Raw genomic sequence first — 23,092 nt, 5'->3', positions numbered from 1 at the left:
CAGACATCTCTCTTCACTGAGAAATTATTTATTAAATTGTAATAATACCATGTCACTTTCAAGTGAGGATGGCAATGTGCACTTTTCAAAACATTAGGACTTTAAATATGTTAAAATTCATGATCACAACATTATCCTCAAAAATATAAAAAGTATTGGGTTAAATTAAAAATTAAAATAAGAATAAATTCATTATCAGATTAGTTTTATTTTTTCTAAATTCTTCAAGCCTTTACCTTATCCAATAATGGTTTAGAGTTTTACCTGTATTCTTTGAAATTGCTTTGTTTTACTCATTGACTTTTCATAGCTGTGCATACTGAAGTTTAGACATTTCACACAGAGTGATAACCTCTCTCATATCCCTCTCTTCTGCTGAAACCATTCTTCTTCCTGACAAGCTCCAATACTACTTTGATGTCCTTTTAATGTTTCATTTGTTTTTTTGTTGTTGTTTGTTTTTGTTTTTTTACTCTACTGACTTGAATTGCAGTTACTTTCAAGAATATAAGGAGAGAGTTATTTACTGGACCATGTTAAGTAGCTTTCATAACACTCACGACTATACACATTGAATAGAGCAGCTGTCAGCCTCTAGAGAAGAAGTTTCCTTTGGCAATGTGCTGCACTTAATGCTGAGACATGCAATGGGTTGAAGTGTCAAAAAACATTACTGTGGATTTCTCATCCACAAACAGATAGAACATCGGTGCCACAACTTCTGAGGCTCGGGGGTCATGGTGACTGATTTCTATTCTGAAACCTAAAAGCTAGCCCCAATTAAAGGTTTTCCTTATAAGAGTTACTGTGGTCATCACAATGCTGTGTTCTTCACAGCAATAGAAACCCTAACTAAGACCAGTTAGTACCAAAGACTGGGAACTAAACTCAGGCTCCTTATAGATCTCTAGGCTCCTTCTCTAGTACCATCTCTTTTTCTTATTTCTTTGTTTTCCAACTGTTTTCTATTGTTCATGTTTTTTGCATGTTAATGTTCTGCATTCCACAAAAAAATTAACCTAATTTTAACTATTCATAATTTTTACACATTAATTCCAAATTTCTGGAGTAATAACTCTTCCAATGTATTCATCTCTAAAGGCTATTAAATAGAATGGTCTTGCCATCAATAGAATGTTTCTATGACAGGATTTTACTTGGAAGAATGTGGCCCTGGGGTCTTTTTATTAGGAAAAAAACCGAATGCTTTTAGTGCAGTTTCCTAGAACATACTGGAAGAAGCATAGAAGACAGCGGTGCTGAAAACAGTGTTGATTATGAGGGTTTGGCAGAACAGGTTTAAGAGGAGAATATTAGTAGGTAGCCTGGTTTTTTCATGTGCTTTTGCTTTTTTTTCTTTTTGTTTGTTCTTTAATCATTTTTTTTACAGTCAAGACTTAAATCCCCTCCCAGCCCACCCTCTGACTGTTCTACATCCCATACTTCTTCCCCCCAACCCCTGTCTCCAAGAAGATGCCCTCTCCCCCACCCTACCAGAACTCCCCAGTCCTTGGGTCCTCAAGTTTCTTGAGGATTAGGTGTATTTTTCTGAGATAAGACCCTGCAGTTCTCTGCTTGTATGTGTGTTGGGGGCCTCTTATCAGCTGGTGTATGCTGCCTGGTTGGTGGCTCAGAGATTTTGGAGAAGAATGTGGCTGCTTTCCACCTTTGTTCAAAAAGTCTTCCTGAGGATAAATTGAAGTGTTTTGGATTTATGACATTGGCAGAGAAGATTTCAAAACAACCTATTATTGACTACATTGTTGGCTTGTTAGTGGCCAGTGTTATGCAGGTCTATAATGAGAAGAAGCAAACTGAGCATAGAAAAAAAAAATTACAGTTTGGGGAAATAAATGGACATTAGGAAGTACAATGGATCTAAGTTCTGTATTCAAGGAGATAAACAATTTTTTTTTAAAAAAAGCTTGAAGCTAAGTGGAATAAAGGTAATAGAGACCTCAGGGTAAGACCACACCCAACTGAGCTTCCAATTTATGAAAAGGAATTAAAGAAGTTTAGGGCTGAGGATGGTGGAGCATTCATTTAATCCTAGCATTCCAGAAGCATAGGCAGGTAGATCTCAAGAGTTCAAGGTCAAACTGGTCTACAGATCAAGTTCCAGGACTGTTAAACTCAAGCAATTAAAAAAAATCATAAAAGCCATAAAGCCGGTGAAAATGTTTTTGAATAGGGAGACCATGTTCCAGCCCCAGGAAGCAGCAAAACTTAGCAGATTCTAAGCTTGATTCTAGCTTTAGGGTCAAGAATAGAAGAAAGGGACTATGTTATCTTTCACTGAGGACAGGTGTATGTCAAGGTTGTCCCTGCATGGAGGTCCAGAGAAGTCATTGTCTGAAGCTAAGAAGGTGAAGCTTAGATGGCTTTGGAGCACCAGAGATGTTGGAAGTGTCACAGTCATGGGATACCTGCCAAGCAAAGCCACTAATGAGTAGAACTGTCCCAAAAAGAGATACGTTGCAGTAAAGAAGCTGAAAAGAATTGGAGATGCCAAGATACCTTTGACATCAGACATAGATATGCAGAGTTTGCTGGTCTACTGATTTCTGGTCTTGCTTTGGCTTAGTCTTTCCCTTTCTACCCCTTGGTATGATAATGTTAGAAATATGTGATCTGCCTTTTCAATTTGATTTTTCAAAGGATTTTAGTGGAGAGATTGCTATCTGTAGCAAAGACTTTGAATTATCAAGTTTTAAACCATGCTAAAACTGATAGACTATGGGAACTTTTGCAATTAGACTGAATGTGTTTCATCAGTATGATATAGTTATAGACTTGGGGGGTGGGTAGAAAGTGGAATGTGGTGGACTGAAGAAAACTGGTCCCCTTCGGCTCATAGGGAGTGGGACTCTTAAGAGACATTTCCTTGTTGGAAAAGGTGTGGCCTAGTTGTAAGAGTGAGTCACTGGAGGTTTCAGAAACTCAACCCAAATCCATTGGTAGAATCTCTCTTCCTACTGACTAATGATGCAGCTATAGAACTCAAGACTCCTTCTCCAGTACCATATCTGTCAAGGCTCATGTTCTTTTCAAAAGACAGCTAGGGATGGAGCCTCATAGCCCACTGAGCAACTATTGTTAATGGATGCTGGGAAGAAGGGAAAGGAAGTCATTTTCCCCAGTGGCATAGCCACTTATAATTTGCCCATAATCTAGTAGATAATTCCTCATTCCTCACTCACTATCTTATACTTTTAAAATCATGCTTAAATGTAACTACTTTAAATTACTTTATTTAAAATAACAGTTTTGGTATGTGTTTATTTCTGAGAAACTATTTAAAAGTTATTTATGTAAATGTTGTATATATTCCCTAATCATATAAACATTTATGAGGTACTACTATTTCTAATTTCCAATTTTTTTCTTTCATTTTTTTATGTATTTATTTCATTTACATTTCCAATGCTAACCCAAAAGTCACCCACACGCTCCTCCACCCACTCCCCCACACACCCAATCACACTTCTTGGCCCTGGTGTTCCCCTGTACTGAGGCATATAAAGTTTGCATGAACAATGGGCCTCTCTTTCCACTGATGGCCGACTAGGTCATCTTCTGATACATATGCAGCTAGAGACACAAGCTCCGGGGGGTACCGGTTAGTTCATATTGTTGTTCCACCTATAGGGTTGCAGATCCCTTTAGCTCCTTGGTTACTTTCTCTAGCTCCTCCATTGGGGGCCCTGTGATCCATCCAATATCTGACTGTGAGCAGCCACCTCTGTGTTTGCTAGGCCCTGGCATAGTCTCACAAGAGACAACTATATCAGGGTCCTTTCAGCAAAATCTTGCTAGTATATGCAATGGTGTCGGTGTTTGGAAGCTGATTATGGGATGGATCCCCAGATATGGCAATTTCTAGATGGTCCATCCTTTCGTCTCAGCTCCAAACTTTGTCTCTGTAACTCCTTCCATGGGTGTTTTGTTCCCAATTCTAAGAAGGTGCACAGTGTCCACACTTTGGTCTTCGTTCTTCTTGAGTTTCATGTGTTTTGCAAATTGTATCTTATATCTTGGGTATTCTAAGTTTCTGGGCTAATATCCACTTATCAGTAAGTACATATCATGTGAGTTCTTTTGTGATTGGGTTACCTCACTCAAGATGATGCCCTCCAGGTCCATCCATTTGGCTAGGAATTTCATAAATTCATTCTTTTTAATAGCTGAGTAGTACTCCATTGTGTAAATGTACCATATTTTCTGTATCCATTCCTCTGTTGAGGGACATCTGGGTTCTTTCCAGCTTCTGGCTATTATAAATAAGGCTGTTAGGAACATAGTTGAGCATGTGTCCTTCTTACCGGTTGAAACATCTTTTGGATATATGCCCAGGAGAGGTATTGTGGGATCCTCTGTTAGTACTATGTCCAATTTTCTGAGGAACCACCAGACTGATTTCCAGAGTGGTTGTACAAGCTTGCAATCCCACCAACAATGGTGGAGTGTTCCTCTTTCTCCACATCCTCTCCAGCATCTGCTGTCACCTGAATTTTTGATCTTAGCCATTCTGACTGTTGTGAGGTAGAATCTCAGGGTTGTTTTGATTTGCATTTCCCTGATGATTAAGGATGTTGAACATTTTTTCAGGTGCTTCTCAGCCATTTGGTATTCCTCAGGTGAGAATTCTTTGTTTAGCTCTGAGCCCCATTTTTTAATTGGTTATTCTAATTTCCACTTTTGATATATTTATTCTCTTAAAGATGAGAAAGAACTTATGCTTGACCTGAGAAAGTTGGCAGTTTATTTTATTAGTTAATTTTATAAATTCAAAAGGAGCCAAAATTTTAACTAGACTAAAGTTTGAAATCACAGTGAGTTTTTATAGCATGAATTTAGACCTTTATTGCATCAGTTTCTGCATCAGTTGTCCAAAATACATATTATAAACCTAGTCTTCTGAGGTGTTGCATCAAATAAAACCAGAGACAAGGCAAAATATACTTTAGCCTAAGGAGCATGCATGGAAATCAGGTCATAGTAATGGTGACAGAGGAAAATACTGGACAAACAATTTTGAAATACAACACAAAAACTACTCTCAGAAATTGTGTTAGTTACTTTTCTATTGCTGGGATAAAATATCATGACAATGGCAACTTTTAGAAGGAAAAGTGTGTTTAGGAGCCCATCAGCAATCATTCAGGAAAGTACAGTGGCAGGTACCATGCGTGGTGGAAAGTGACAGCTGAGTGCTCGCCCATACTTGCAATGGCATGCAGGAAACAGAAAGAGAGAGCCAGTTCAACATGGTGAAAGACTTTAGGGTTCCAAACTAGTCCCGATGTCATACTTCTTTCAGTTATCCCATACCTCCTCACCCCCATCCCACAAATGGAGTCAGCCACTTCTGGCAAGCATTAAAATGACATAAAATGGGAGTATATCTCATTCAAAATACCACATAAAGAGATAGAAATATTCTTCTAAAGTCTTTCCATATGAGAGACTGGTGTTTAAAAAAATGTTACTAAGACCCTCAGAGGGCAGAAAACATAAAATGCATTGCAATTTTTGAATGAATGACCATTTTTTAAACTGATTATTTGATGTAATTTTGTTAGTTTGATTTAATAATTTAATATATTAGATAAGGAGACCAATTATCAAGTGAGATCTTAATTTACTGTTGTCAGTAAACATTAAATGTACAAGTTACAACATCTATATATCTCAGTTTTCTCCTCTGTAAACTGCCACCAGGCAGAGCAGGTTTTAGAAGTACAGTGGAATAAGATTACATAACAGAGTGGCACACAATTAAGACTCAGGATAGAATAGGGTAAGATATTAGAGTATATCTTAATTGAGTATTGCTGACCAGGTAGAGAACAGGGAAGCCAGTTATTGTATGAAACTTGTGGAGGAAACATTATTTAAATCAGTATCATATTAGGACTTCTAACAGAAAGATTATATACAGGGAAAGGTGTGATAAAAGAAATTAAAAACCTGTTTTGCTAACTGTATTGAGTAGAGAATTTATAGAGAATGGGAAAACAGAAAGCTAGACATAACTCAATGAGATAGGGAGAATGAGATTGTACGTAGAGTTGAGCATTATTGGAGTTTGGCCTTTACAGTGGCTCTACCTGGTATTTAGGGTGTGCTAAAGACTTGGATCTCAGTTCATGGGCTATTGAGAGACAGGGGAACATTTAGTACTGCGAGCAGAAGAATGCTTGGTCATTGAGGCTTTACCCTTGAAGGGAATGTTCAGACCCTGGTTCCTTTTTTCTCACATCTACCTCCCTACCACATGACCTTCTGATCTCTTCCATAATATACTTTGCTGTCACAATCAAACCTAAGTTAGAGCAACTTTGAATTAAAGCCTTTACTGCAGGAACCAAAGTAAACATGTGTCTCCTTTTAAGCCTGTTTTAGTTTTTCTGTGACAACCACAGAAAACTGATAAACATCTCTGATAACCTATGTAGGAAGTCTATCACCATTTCCTGTGCAGAATTGTGGGCCTGATAGTCTGTTCCCCATGAGTCTCTCCTATATACTCTAAGTCCATTTTGACATTGCCAGCTACTTTAAATACAAGAATATGGACTACAAAATCACACACTAATACATTCCCATTTTTGAAAACTTAAATTATAGCAGAAGAAAAATGAAGCAAGGTAGGGGCTCATTGCATTGCAAGTGTGGGGAGTGAAGGAAGTAAGCATGAGAGCAGCTACAGCAACTCTGTCATCAATCTTGGGCCAGAAGTGCCCAAGATTGAAAAATAGCACAGGATGTAGATAGAGGAAGAAGCTGAAAAGGACATAGGGATATTCAGAGAGGAGTCCATATAAGGAACTGACTAGACAAAAGCACATGCCTTTTAGATAGGAGGAAAGAGATCACCCAAAATAGAAATTGGCTACTATTTGTTAAAGATGACGAAAATGAAACCAGGAAAGCACTCTTGCTATTGGAAGAAGAAAATGACATTACCTAATAAAGTAGGGGCAAAGCTTGAATATCTCTATACTGTCTCCCAGGCTTAGAGGACTTCCATTTATACTAGTGTATGTGAAGGTGTTCAGCAATGTCAGAGCTTGTTTAAACAGAATGAAAGGTCACGAGACAGCAAAGGAGTCATTCTAAGACAGCAGGACTAGAAGTATGCACATGTAGAGAACATTCTTGCCCAGTTTCCAGACGAGCTCACTTCCTGGCTTTTAAAGATGCAGTAGTTTATACCACTTCTGCCCCCAGAGTGCAATTCCTACAAAAGCATGCTTAGGAAAAATATTTAACCTTGTTAAAGAGGCAAATTTATGCCAGAGGAAGATTTTCTGACATGTTTTGGGTCTGGTTTTATATTAATCCTTACAATGTTCAAGAAACTGATGCCCAGTGAACAGAATAGAATCAGAATGTAATATTCCATTGAATGCAAACATGATGTATTCACAATCAAGTACTTTCATCCTCAGTTTAAAAAGAAAAGGAGAAGTTACTGAGGAAAAGGATTCAGTGTAGACATGGGAAATCCCTACTTTTAATGTAGTGATCTTTGGATAATAATACTTAATTAAGCTCCAGAAAAGCAGCACCCATGACCATACTTTCTGATTACATTTTAATTACAAATTTGAGGTGTTTTTTTAATCAAAACATTAAATAAAAGAATAGAAATCATCACTATATTCATATGTCTTATGTCTTCTGTTCAACAAATATTGTGCCTCAAATGGGCTCCATTCCACAGATATCTGAATTTAAGTCATTTAAAAACATGGATGCTAAGGTTTCAAGGGGCTTACAATTATAGACCCATGATAAGCCTCCTCGATTTTGATGATTCATGATAGTTTTCTCATTGATGAAAATGAATAAATTTAAGTTTAAGTAATATTGCTAAAATTAGCTCCTGACAGACAAATAGCAGTTTAGGATATTTAATGGTCAAACAGAGACAGTTGGTCCTTTGTTTTCCATAAATTTAGGTATTAACGTTGTAGGATAACTGCTTTTAATTCACAGTTTTATTACAATTGTGTTTACTCAATCAGTAGTGTTGGGCATTATATTTTCTGTGTTCTAATACATTGTTTGAAAAAGCAGAGCAAGCATTGATTGCCCTCATTAAAGTTTGAACAGCCTCTGTAAAAACATCATTACAGACCTGGGCTTAAGGAAGACATGAACAGAAAATAATGGAAAGAGCAACTGGAACTGGAGGGAGCTGAAATTGGTGCACCTGCTTTATCTAATATCTGGTGTGGGGTCTTAGGGTCTACAGAATGGATACACAATGTAAGGAAGCATGGCAAAACTAATTACTGCTAGAACTTATTCTAAATAGTTCAAAAGCAGTCTCGCGGAGCACAGGACCTACCAGGCAAGTGCATGCAGCAGAAATGAGAGAAAGGAAATGCATTGAACAACTTTAGAAAACCAAAGATCATTGGAAATGTAACTGAGGAAAATATGTAATAAAAATATTAAAAATTAAAAAAAAAGAAAACCAAAGATCCCCAAACTTCAAACAACACCATCAAAAAATAAGCACTTGATACTCAAAAAAGAAACTGAGTACTATGAAATAAATTGCTAACTTTTCTTTCTTATTTTGCTATGAAAACTACACTTTTATTTTTATATTTTTAGTTCATTGACTTGGTGATTTGATATCTATCACCTTAAACAACTATAACGTCAAGTTTATCAAGTGAAATAACAACTGTTGTATCCTACTGTGCTACCATGCCATTAGTTATATGATTAGTCAATGGCTCAAAAATAGAATACCACAGCTCATAATACCATTAGAGTCTCATGGACAGCTAATGGCCTTTGGAAAGAAATACTACTCAAGCTTCAAATTCCAGCTGAACTCTGCATGTAGTAAGGGCAGGAGAACTTAGACCAGATGAGTCCCTTTCACAAACTCTTGTCATGCTGAGCAGATCCGGCTGTGGAAGCAGTTTGCCAGTCTTATCTTCAGAAACACATAGTCAGCGCTCAGAGAGTAATGAATGTCAAAATAATACTTAGCTTCCCTTTGGGTGATTCAAAAGATTTTGGCCCGAAAATAGGCAAAATGACCTTTCTGGTGCATGTCTCATTAACTGTCCTTCAAACTGAGAGAGGTATTTTCAGAAGATTGTTTGTTTGTGCTCGAAGATCAGGGAACAGTGAACAGTGTGAAAACTAAGAAGTTGGACAAAATCATTACCAGTGATATACTGCATGCAGAGAGATGAAGTCCAGTCTTGGCACCAGGCTCTGCAGAAGCCTTCTGTGCACCCATTACCATGTTAGAGACTATGGTGAAGTACTTCTAAGCATCTGTGTACATAATCAAGATTTACATATGATAAATGTTTACTATTTCCTCTCTAATACATCAAAATCTGGCCCTAATTTGAAGTCAGAAGGAAAGACCCTAATGTCTATGAAGACAACAGTTTAAATAGGAAAGAGGCAATTTTAGTAAGAATATTCAAGGAATAGTTGTGCAGAGAAAACAGCCAAGCATCCTCTCCCAATTTTGGCCTCAAATATAAACATTTATCTGAAACAAAACAAAACAAAACAAAAACAACTCAATGAAGGAACAACTGTAATGAAATATTCCATCAAGGCAAGCTCCCAAAGGCACCTCTTTGTCCTCTTGAACATTACAGTAAGAAATGAATGATGCCCAACATCAAGGAAAATGAGCATAGTGGTATAAGAGACAGGGCAGAACTGAGACAATAGATAATCATCTAGTTTTGGGCAGTGGAGGGGTGTCTTTCCAATATTCCTTTCCAGGATAATTTAAATCAAGGTGTCAGGGTTAGAAAAATATTCCCAAGAGCACAGTGTTAATTCCTATGGCTTTTTTGATTGTTAGAGCATAGATTACAGTGTTTCCTTTCTTTTCTTATTACTTGGGTTTTGGTGATCTTGGGAGACTGAATTTTTATTATAAACATTTCATAAAATGGTAAACAAGGTCAAATCCTTTTTAGTGGGGAATCGTTCAGGCATAAGAAAACATATCTTTAAAATTACTATGTGATATTGGTATTCATTAAAACTTCAAGGATGAGAAAATTAGTAATAAATGCAATATATATGTACATATATTTATAAACAACAAAATGCAAACTATAGCAAAAGACGGTGGTTAAATGACTCAAAATTAAAAATGTCTTCAGTCAGAGATGTAAGGTTTGAAGCTGCCTCCAAATGAATGTTGTGATTACATAATAAAAGCACACAGTAAACACAAAACTTGTAGAATTTTTACAGTGGTTTTGATCATTAGTAAGAATGTGACAACAGAAAGATCATAGTTACAGCCCCTAAATAAAATAAAAAATGTTAAGAAGAATGCTAAATTCATAACAATTTCTTAAATTCTTTACAAACTTTGGAGGAAAAATACTTATTGATCCTTTGAAACTATGTAAAAAAGAATCTGCCGTATTTTGTCAGAGTAGAAATGAGTTAGAATAAAGTTCAATATGTGCAAAACATATGATAAAAAAATCTAAAGTTACATAGTACTGTAAACGTTTACAAAATCTCACTGCAGGACAGGCATTCTCCTTCAGCTTCTTCTATTACTCCCTCCATCAGCTATCTGCCTGTTGAGTAACTTAGGGGTACACGGGTTGCCACAGGTTAAGCATCTCGTCCTTGGCAGACCCAATAGTCAAACTCTAGCTATCTGCAGTATTCATTACAAAAATATCTAAGGAATGGTTGAAGGGACAAACAGAGAGTCCCTGAAGTTCTTTCTTTTTCTGATAAATTCCACAAGTTCAAAACCTTATAAATAAAACGTTGAACATATCGAGAGTGAAATGTGTAGTTAATCTTCTTTCTTAATCAGCATTCTTTGAAAGTCAGATACCCCTAAGACAAGTTTCCTATCCTCATGCTTTCAGGACATTCAGAAATAATTAATTAATTAGTCATACCTTGAAATTCTGGCTTACCTTTAACAATATTCTTGTGTTCTCAGTTTCTTAGAATAATCACAGCTTCCTTCTTACATAGTAGTTTATTTGCACAGGATAGTCCCTTGGTTAACAAGTCTAACCCATGTATAACCTCTGCCTCCACATGACTTATATATAAGGGACATTTTAAATTTTAATTTAAGCAAAGATTATGAAGCTTTATCGAACAAATCAAAATCTATGCTGGCTATCCTTCTAAGAGACTCTAGTGTCCTTTTCAAAGACCCACAGCCATACAATGTGCAGAGAATGAGACAATCATAAACAGGATATCTTTATAAAGTCTCTCCCTTCAGGGCTTGAGGAATCCTGTGGAAAATAAATGGAAATACTCTAAGAGCTAAAGGGGATGGAGGACACCAAGAAAACAAGGTGCTCTAATTCAATGTAAGCAGAGCTCCTATGAACTCTAGGGACTGAAGCAGCAAAAAGCCCGGTTGGGCCTGCACCAGGTCCTTTATATATTTATTATGGCTTCTAATTTGGTGTATTTAAGTGTACAAATGAGTAGGGTCTCTGCTTCTTGTGCCTTCTCTTCGGCTTTTGGCCTTGTGTCAGCTTTGTCCAATCCCAATATATTGGGTTTTGTTTTATTATACTTCATTATATTATTCTGCCTTAGAAGCTTGTTTGTATTCTACTGCAAGACAGATGAGAAGTGGATCTGGACAGAAGGGGAGGTGGGATGGTACTGGGAGAAGAGACTTTCATCAATATATTGTGTGAGAAGAGAATTTTTTTAAATAAAAGGGAATAAAGAGAAAATAATGAACTGCATAATGTTGGAACACTCAGACCATGAATAAAATGCTTAGATATATTTTGTGATGTAAGATAATAAATTCTATCTATATTATATTATATAGAATACTTTGCATTTATTAGCCAGTGACAGTTGCTATAATAAAGATAAAACATAAGTGTTTTATGTTGAAAAATATAAAAATTAAATTTCTTAAAAGATTATCTGTCCTTTATATAATTTTTTGGCATGAATTCTGACCACAAACCACATGAAAATATGTGCATTAGTGAATGTATGAGGGATTTAAAAAAAACAGTATCTGTGACATAAAATAGATAATTATCAAATCTAAATAAAACAGAATAACAGGAAATATATAAGGTTAAAAGTACTTACCTTTCTATAAAATCAAAGTTTTTACTTCACAGAAGTTTTGAAACATCTTACAAAAATGTTTCAATAAAGCAAGATAAAATGGGAAGTTGAGGGAGTCATTTCAAAGGGGAAATAATCAACTCAGGGGGTGATTAAGCACAGTAAAAACACAGGCCACATTGTATTACAGAGGAGTAGAGAATGAAAGTCCTCAAATATGACTCCCAGTGACCAATGCATGATCCACAGCCAGATTCACAGGGACCATAATAGGAAATCAAATCAGTTTTTCAGTAGAAGCAGAGCTGTTCTTGATTGGAAAACCTGGGGGAAATTTCTTCCTTGGTTTCTCATAAGAAGAGCTCTGGGTGATAAAGAGTTCAATGTTTCCTGTACCTCCTTGCATTGCCTATAACACATTCACATCTCTGCTTCAAATAAAGTCTTCCAATGTGGGTCCATGACCTACCACTAACGCATAGTTCAGTAAAAGTAAACATAAGAGGGGTCAAAATAGTACAGGTCCTCACACTACATAGAAACTTGACCCAAAGGTAATAGTCCTGTCACAAGAAGAATATGCTTCACAGACTGCAAGAAGTTCTCCATAAACACCATCTCTCAAATGGGCACTTAATAACCAGGCAACAATGGGAAAAGTCAGTTGATATTACCAGGCAATAATCAAGAAAAGCAACTTCAATTCTTCTAAATAAAACAATCACATCCATTACAAGCCAATTGAGAATAAGGGAGAAATAAGAAATCTCCTGGAGGGTGGAGAGGTGACTTAGTGCGTGTGTAAGACTTAGAGGATCCGAGCTAGAAAATTGGGCAATAAAGAATATATATATATGTATATATGTACACATATATATATGTACACATATATATATGTATATATATATATGTATGTGTATATATATATATATATATATATATATCAGAATCAAAATACAACTAACAACACAATGGATGTAAGTTGTAGTATTCTGCACTGGAGCACATACTGGTATGATACAGGTGGTAACTGTAGAGAGTCAATATATTTTAAGAATCATGTCATCCAAAGCGAGCTCCCAGAAAACGTTGGATATAAGATATTGTAATATTCTCCTTTTCACTAAAGTACACATTCAAATCCTGTCAGACATGTCATGAGGAAAAGCTGAAATTCGCTATCTTTATGAAACTATGCTTACCATTAATGGACAAAGATAGCCTCCATACTGTGTATACAATGACATGAAATTATTGAAAATTAAAAAATAAGAACATGACCAAAGATAATGTAGCATTGGCACCTAATAATTCCATAAAACTTTATAAAAATATAATGCATATAAACTACAAATGCAACGGTTTGATTTAGGCATGCAAGATATTTTGATCATAGTTTTAAACATAAAAAGTAAGCCAATGCTAAAAGAAACTACACAAGTTAGTCAAATGTATATATCTTCAGTAAACACTGCTTTGTGGCTAGTTATTCTTAAAATTTATATTTCAAAGCACTTCATGAAGCATCAAGTTAAAATACGGTAGCAATGGAATAATTTTATGGTAGCAAACTGCTACTCATAGTCATGAATTAGTTGCAGGTGTGTCAATTAACTGATAATAATGTTCAGAGAAGAAAAGGAGTCTAATAAAACAAAAGGTATTTAAGGACTATGAGAAAAGTGTTATAACTAATATTTACTATGGTGTATATTATGAATGAATTAGAATTATGTATTCTGAAGCATACTGCTGATAATCTATTTCACCTAATAAAGACCATTTATTTTGGTGAAAGTTTCAAGATTCTAGAAATTAAAGGTAAAACTTACTTCTATATTTTATATACTTGAATGTACTTGAGATCTCCAAACTAGATATGTGCTAGTATTAACAGTTGCTTAAATATATTAGATATGCAATAAACTCCTACACCGAGCATTTAAAAGCTTTTAATGTGTGTACCTCTTAGCAAACCATCTATACTCCTCAGACATAAACATATCTGCAATGTATGGAACTTGCTTATTGTACTCATGCCACAAGTTACTCCTAAAGAAATGTGGTCTGGCATCACCGAGTTGTCTGTAAACACCATAATTGATTTACATATCGTCATTGTTAATAGTCTTCTTTCTCTGCATTTATTTCAACAAAACTGTAGCAAGATTGTGCAGATGGACTGTTTCCACTTTGCTCTGCTTTTCCGTGTAATCTTGAATTGTGTGGATGTACCAGGTTTGTTAACCTCATCATTTAGGATAGATGTTTGAAGTGCTTTCAACTCTGGGCTATTGTAAACAGGACTGATATGAATCTGTGTAAAACTCTTTGTCTTTTCTACTTTATTATGACTTGATGAGAAGTCAAACTCTATTTATATATTCTTTATGGTTTTTATGAATACTACTGGGGAAGTTAGGGATCCACCTTTCCCATATGCAGACAGTGGAGATAATAAACATTCCTATCATATGCTAGGATGATGAAAGGAAATCATCAATGGTATATCCTTTTTTCATATAATGAGAGGGTTTTCTCCTGTTTGTTATATATTTTTCATCCTTTTCTTAGTTTCAAATCTTTGCCTCTACTTTGCAGATGATTTTAAAGTGCCCTGTTACCAGGATGGCTCTTTTCATTGAAATATTCTTACAGAGAGAAGGTTTCCTCCCACATTTCTCTGAAGATTTTAAAACCTCTATTTGTGATGCTATTGTTTAATAATTTCATTTTTCATAGTGTGATGACAGTGAACTGAAATAGTCACTGGCAGTGTGGTTGTGTAACTTCCATAATATTCAAGAACATTTAATTTTAACTTTAGTCTTAACTATTTATTCCCCTAAAACCAAACTTTCTTATTTAATAATATTTTTCAGGCAACAAATCTGTTATATCATTAAATCTCAGGACAGACATTCTCACGCTCACAAGGCACTTGTCAAGCCTGGGTTCCCAAGGTCAGTGCTATTTTAGCTGGTGGCACACTTAAGTTTTTAATCTGATCAATGAAAAATACAAAATTGGAAAATTAATTGAGACTTCTCATACAGTTCAATCAGATTGGGTTTTAAATTTCCCCCAGAGCTGTGTTTCTAGTTGCATATGTAGCAGAGGATGGCCTAGTTGGTCATCAATGGGAGGAGAGGCCCTGGTCTTGCGTAGATCATATGCCCCAGTACAGGGGAGTGCCAGGGCCAGGCAGTGGGAGTGGGTGGGTTGGGGAGCAGGGCGGGGGGAGGGTATAGGTGACTTTGGGGATAGCATTTGAAATGTAAATGAAGAAAATATCTAATAAAACAAAAGCACAAGAAAAAAATTTGTTTAGTTTATGTAACTCAGTTCATTATTACTATAACTCACTTAAGAGGGTGTTGTTTACACCCTGATTATTAAACTGCTTTCTATATATGCAGATGCACAGCAAAACTGAAGAAATACTAAAATTATTTTCTTAATTTTTAAAATTACTCTTGAAAATCCTACACATATACCTAATAAAACATTATCATATCTCCTATAATTTCTCCTCTTCTCCTATCTTCCTCCACCAATATACCTCTCCTTCAACTTATGTCATTTTGTTTCTTTCCATAATCCATCAAAACCTCTTAGCGTTCTCTGTGCGTGCATGGATATGGGGTCATCCACTAGAGGAAGGGGAATCTAAAAGTAGCCACCCCCACAAAAGAGAATGAGTGTCCCTCTCTATGCATATACGAACTTGTTGACAGTAGTAAGAGATGATACTCGAAGGCTCTCTGTCCTATCTCAGTCACAATATCGGCTGACTTGATTGTTGTCTATGTCTTCTACAAGTTATGACAGTGGCTATGAGTTCGTAATTGTATTAGCCATGTTCAGAAGACAGTATTTCATGGCATCATTCCTCACCCTCTGCCTTTATATTCTTTATACCTCCTCTGATTTTATCTTATAAAGGGAAACATTTTATTGGGGTTGGCTTACAGTTTCAGAGGTTCAGTACATTAACATCATGGTGGAAAGCTTAGTGACATGCAGGGAAACGTCCTACTAAAATAGCTGAGAGTTCTACATCTTGATCCAGGGGCAGCCAGGAAGAAGGTCTTATGGGAACTGGGCAGTGATTAAGCCTCCAAGCCCACCCCCGATCCATGGTGATGAGGAGATTGATATAGATGTTCTATTTGGGACTGAGAACTCAGTTGCTTATTCTTGAAACCTTGACCAGTTATGCATCTCTTCACTGATTTCTATTCACTGAAAAAAATAATCTCTGACCTAGAATGAAAGATGTCTAGGTTTATTGGCATGAACATAGTGTTTAGGAAGTCCAGTGACAAAGTAACCATTTAGCAAATTCACAGTCACAGGTTCCACCCTACGGATGTTGACCATCCCCAGCAAGATGCTTTTCACTAGGATTTCAGTGCCAGGCATGAAATTGCTTCCTGAGTATCAGGACACAGATCCAATAAGAAAGCAGATACCTACCAACACTGATGTCATCAATGCCAAGGACATAGATATAGCCAATGGATTTATTGAACATATCTTTGAAACAGTAAGAGAGATGGTGAAATAAATGTTTACTCTGTAAACATTTCTGCAACATAATATTTTGGAATACAATCATTATTGGAACTGAGAAGTTACACATACACCCATACTCTTCTCATTTTCACAGCTCAGCCCTTTGACCAGTTAGCATTTCCTTGCACACAAAGCAAAGGGACCAACTTCAGTTTCTACAAATCCCTGAAATATTTTCAAGCTCTCCGTTTATTCTGTTGTAGCAAGCATGATATCTTGAATTACTTATTTAAACTCTAGTGGCAATCTGACAAATCCAGTTGTATTCTAAGTGTTTATTTGACAAGCCTTCTCTTGATAAAGTAGAAAAAGGAATTAATATTTCTTTGGTCATAGGAAATGCTTCGGATCATTTCTAATATAAACCAGCACCCATTGATAATGACAAGCTTTGGAGTGGAGCTAGGGAGATGTCTTCACTGAGTTATATAGCAACTCACAAGGGTCTGTATCTCCACTTCTTCAATCAGATACAAATACCATCTTTGGCCTCCACAAAAGCCAAGTGCACATGTGCTCTATAGACATATATGCAAGGAAAACCCACATAGACATAAGATAAAAAGCAACTATTATTTTGTGACATTATGGCAAAACAATAGGAGATGAGGGAAAACTGATTAAAGAAAAGATTTCATAAAATGAGAGTGAATCCAGAGTCAAATCCTAATTAAGGTCCTGTAATTTACTGAAGAGATGGAGGCTATGCATAAAGCTTGTTTAATTATTCTAATGTTCTGTTTCATGTTGGAATAACTTCCTTTAACCCTCAGCCAAACTTGCTGAATGTTTACAGAGTGGTGAATATGACATCAAGCATCCCTACTCCTCCCTCAGTCTTTACACCCTGAGTTAAAGGCTACAGTACATATGTATAGAAGCATGTAAGAAAAATGGCTTTTGTAACAGGCATATTAGGCAATATGTCTGTGATTTTATTCTTAGCAAAGCTGAATATGCTTGTAGTTATTACATACTTAGTTGTTACCTCTCAGTGGTATAGCCTGGAATGACAAATTACTGTCACACACACACACCAACAACAACAACACAAAATTCATGATATGTAACCCCATCACAAATCAGCTCCAAGCTGGGCAAGATGACTGATGAGTAAAAATACTTGTGGCAGAAGCCTGCTGACTTGAGTTTCAGTTCTAGAACCCAGCTTCCAAACACATACTAGCAACGTTCTATCCCCCACAATAAAAACAGAAAGATTACTTTGGAAGAAAATTTTAAATTCCTGTGAGAGAACGAGGTTACAGATAGAATGAGCCCTTGGCTCATGCATGAGGATGTCTTTTTCAATGCTGCTCCTATGCTTTGAAGAGAAGCAGAGAAAGTTTACAAATGACAAATTAAGAGCATATTTTCTGTCCTGCTCATTTTTCACTAAAGCCAATGAACCATGAGACTCCTTTTATCCTTTTTGCTTCCCCCCACCCCACCCCCTGGTATTCCTTTATAAAGTTACTTAAGAGTCTCACCAAAATTCACAGAACAGAAGAGTGAAAGGTTAAAAATAAAAATTCCCTCTTTCCCCATGTTCTATAACTAAGCCCAACCAAAATAGACTAGTTTTTTTTTTGGGGGGGGGGGAATTTTTATATTAAAAAGGGAGACTCAAACAAGTTTACAAATATTTATTGGTGCAGAGTTATCTTTTCAAGATTGATGACAAAGGTTCTGTTTTTTTTTTTAAAGCAATAGCAAAGAGAATATAAGAAACTGAAAGTCTCTATATTTCCTTTTGTACTTTATGAGAGATAGGAATACAATAAATTATTTCCTTTGTTCCCAAGTTCATGATTTCTGTTTCTTCTCAATACTAAGGATCAGTGACTTTCATCTAACAGCGTTTGGACAACATAGAGACTCATATTCATCTTTGGGGCAGGCAAAGTCATTTCTCCTCCAGCTGGTTAGCTTTATATATGATGAGCATGTTACTCATTTCTGACCAGTTGTGACAGGTATAGAACTTCTTTTTGTCTTACTAGAACAATGATCTTAAAAAGCATCCTAAGATATTCAGACCAAAACCAATTTGCTCTTCTGCCTAGTGTGGTTTTAAATTATTCCTTATGAGTTGGTTTTTACACAGCTTCCTTTCAGTCCTGAAATTTTGGCTTCTGATTCTGTGCCCAAATCCCAAAATTCTTGGACTGACTGTGCCTGAAATGCTTTAACAGTAGTCTATCTCTAACATAAATGACTCTTGTATCAACCAAAATCTCAGGTTATAACTTTTCCCATCTCATGTTGAATAGCTTTTAAAAAGTGTGATACAGATGGAAAAAATAAACATAGGAATTTTAAAATCTCAGCAAATACTAGTGGATAAACACTGATTTTTTTTATAATCCATGCATATCGAAATCCTAAGACAAAATTGGAGAAAGGTTTGTACAAATCAACTAAAATTTTGTGCATTTACGTCTGAGTAGAAATTGTCCCACTTAGTTAACGTGTCAAACAATAATAAATACTGACTATACCAACAAAAGGTACATAAACCAGACTGAAATGTACAGCTATTGACATAGATAGAAAATGTACAGACATGCAAACACATTCATATATATATGTACATATACACATACACACACACACACACATATATATGCATAAATATATACATATATAATACTTTGGTCTACATAATAATCTTCTTAATCATTGAACATTCATATTTCTTAGGAATAATTTCTAAATATTATGGCATTTTCATATTTTTAAACCTTAGTGCCTATCATCATGTGTCAGAGTCATTTACATTCACAGTAGCCTGAGAGGTTCACATGGCCTTATGCCTGAGCTTCTATTATTTTTGTTCCAGAAGAATGCAATAAATATGTCTAGAGACAAGGGACAAAGTTAATAAAAGACCGTCCTTTCCTTTGCCTAAGACCCTGGCTTAAAATGAGCTATTTTCCCTGAACACCATATATTAATTGGATGGCTGCAGCTTCAGCCTCAGACAAAAGCTGTCCAGATCATCATTATTTGCAATATAATTCTTCTTGATATGATGAGCAATCTTAGAGCAGAGATATTAAAATGAAAACTTCCTCCATGATAAGGAAATGACCATAGAAGGCAGCCAGTGAGTAGGCCAATTAAAGAAGTGCTAGTGACATCATATCTTGCATTATATGTGGCTCCAAACAATTCATATGTTATAATCCTGACATTCAAAAGTATTTGATATCAGACAGGCTCACATTTTTTCAGTAGAATTGTTTCAATATGTGTGTTTTTAAAATATATATGACACCCTCCCTTTGTGACTGCTATCAAGAATTAGGTATAGGAACCTTGTAGAAATACAGAGTTCAATAAGCATTAAGCCCTCTCCCAGGAGGTGTTTGTTCATTTTGATTAGAAAAATGAATGTTGGGGTATCCAGGACTGGCTCATTGGGAAGAGAGGCCCCTAAGTCTTGCAAACTTTATATGCCCCAGTACAGGGGAATACCAGGGCCAAGAAGTAGGAGTGCGTGGGTAGGGGAACAGGGCAGGGGGAAGGTATAGGAAACTTTCTGGATAGCATTTGAAATGTAAATAAAGAAGATATCTAATTTAAAAAAAAAAAGAAAAATGAATGGGCTTTTAAATATTTGTCAGTTTTGATCAAACATAAAGCAGAGACCATTTTTTTTTTCAAATTATATAAAGGTGATGTTTTCAGGACTGCATTGGTAAGTACTAAAATCCACTTCTGAATTTAAATTAGGCATGTCACTTTTGGAATAGGGACGACACTATTATGCTGCCTAGTTTTCTGTCAACTTGACACAATCTAGAGTCTTCAGAAATGAAGGAGTCTCCATTTAAGAAACAACTCCATAAGAACTCTCTGCAGGCAAACCTGTAGGGCATTCTTCTTAATTGTGTTTGTGGGTGGACCACCCCTGAGATGGTGATCCTGGGTTCTGTAAAAATGCAGGCTCAGCAAGCCAGAGGGAGGACAAGACTAAGCAGCACCCCTCCATGGTCTATGCATAAGCTCCTGCCTCCAGGTCCCTTCCCTGCATGAGCTTCTAGCTTGACTCCTTTTGATGATGAACAAGGATGCTTAAGTGTAAGCCAAATAAACCCTTTCCTCAACAAGTACCTTTCACCATGGTACTTGATCACAACAGAAACCCAAATTAAGATGCTATCCAAAAAAAAGAATTGAAAGTGGCAAAGCTTGCATAAGACCTTAGCCATTCTGCCTCATGGAGGGTCATTTTACGAGTGAATTGTTAACCATTATATACCTCATAAACAACTAGCTATGCCAATACAATCCTTACTCTTACATCTTTCACCTTTACTTACATTGTCTTATCACATATATACTACTATAATATTTATTTTTATGTGTGTCTACCACCTATGTGCCAGTACCTCTGGAGGAGAGAAGAGGGTACTAGATCTCAAGTATTGTAGTTATAGGTGGTTGTGAGCTGCCTAAAATGAGTCATGGAAATAGAATTCTAGTTCTAGGGAGGAAGAGCGAGTAACAGTAACTGCTGTGCAGTATAGCCAGACTCCCTTATGTTGTTGTTGTTGTTGTTTTAATTTTTAAGAACCAAAACTACTGTCCTATGATTCTCAGGTGGAAAAAGGTTGGGTCTCCAGGGAGACCAAAACATCTGGAGACATCCTTTATATGGAAAAATCAGAGGCTAGAATTACTGATAAATATCTTCAGTGTTCAGGATGGCTTCACACAACCAAACTCTATGTGCCCTACCCTCCAAGAAGCAGTAATACAAACACTGGGCTGTTCTGACACAGGCAGAAAAGAAGGAGAAACAGTACTTACAGGATATTTATATTGTCGAATTCTGTCCCCCACGCCTTTAGTAATGATGCAATTAGCTTTCTACTAAATTATAATAGCTCAAAATACAAATATTCACACATGCACACACACTTTTAGCTAATCATTTTCTTGTTAAAATTAATAAATAACAGGGATGTGAAGTAAATGTAAAATCCTATGTCAACTAGATATCATATCGAAATGTTTTCTATGTTATAGATACACAAGTCACGACACATGCTTTAAAAAAAAAAGCAGATTATATTATACAAGTTTACATAAGTATACATATACAGCTCTTAGAGATGATTGGCTAAAGACTGTCATTTCTTTCACGACCTTCATGCCCAGGTAACCTCAGCCCAAACTTCACATTTTGAACACATATTAGCAAGGAAAGCCTGAATATATATACTTTAAGAATAATTAATATTACATAGCAAACAGTTTTCCATACCCTCCCCCAGTGATTCTGGATATGCATTAAAAAAAATTGACCACCTAAAGGGTCTCTACCATAATAAAATGATGTGCTTCTAAGTGATCATCTTATTTAACAAGTTAAATATTTAAGATGTTTGTTATGGACATATGCATGTTAAGTACATCAGTGGCCTCGAAGGCAATATGCAGCACACAGCCCCCACTGAATTTTTAGTAGGTGAGGAAGATGGACAGATCATTTTACATTTTATTACTAAATGTATATTTTCAAGTGACCTTGCGTATCAATTTGAATGTCCAAGGAGTAGACAATTCCGAGGTGAGGGAACATTAGCATGTGCTCTCAAGGCTGCAGTGCCTCAAATAAAATTCAAAATGACCCCAGGACTCCAGGTGCTTCATCACTCCCAGAGGCCTTGTCACCTCATACCAGAGGCAGGAAGTTGACTGCATTCATTCACATCACTCCAGGAGGTCAGGTGAGAAGGACAAAGAAGGAAGTAAAAGGGTGGGGGAGAGAGGCTGTAGTAAATGAAAGGAGGTGGTTTATAAAGTCCTCCTTGTCTTAACTAGGAAAGTAAACTCCAAGCCAAGCCGATCGCAAGGAATGCTTTGTGTTTCTTGGATCATATACATATACGATGCCATCAGGGACGGATAAAAAAACGGTTTAGTTAATAGCCCCCTCTGTATTCCATAGACCGTTCTCATAAACTTCACAAATAATTAAAAAGAAGCAACTTTTCATCTTATAATTTTACTTTATGTGGGTGAATAAAAAGAGGAGAATTAAAATGTGGTATTCTTTTATGACATCCGCTCTGTCAACCCGTTTCTCGGAGTGGAGCTTAACTGCTTCAAGTGAATCTCCTGCCAAAGTGACTCCTGGGGGAAAACACAAATCCTTGGTTAGGCTTGCTGCACAGCTTCCACAACAAGCTAGGAGACCTCGTCATCCAGCCTCGCCCTGCTTGCACAGTTCAGAACTGAACCCCGATCTCCATCCCAGCAGCATTTCCCTGGTGACTTGAGCAAGCCTTGTTAACAGTTCCATCTAACAGGCTCAGCAGGTTCAACATTTGATTATCTTTCCCTCAGGTTCACGATCAAGTCTTTCCTCTTCGTTATGCATTGACAGGAACACTGTGTAGGG

Source organism: Mus caroli, chromosome 14 (genome assembly GCF_900094665.2).
Source record: "Mus caroli chromosome 14, CAROLI_EIJ_v1.1, whole genome shotgun sequence".
NCBI lineage: Eukaryota > Metazoa > Chordata > Mammalia > Rodentia > Muridae > Mus > Mus caroli.
This window is presented reverse-complemented; position numbering follows the sequence as displayed.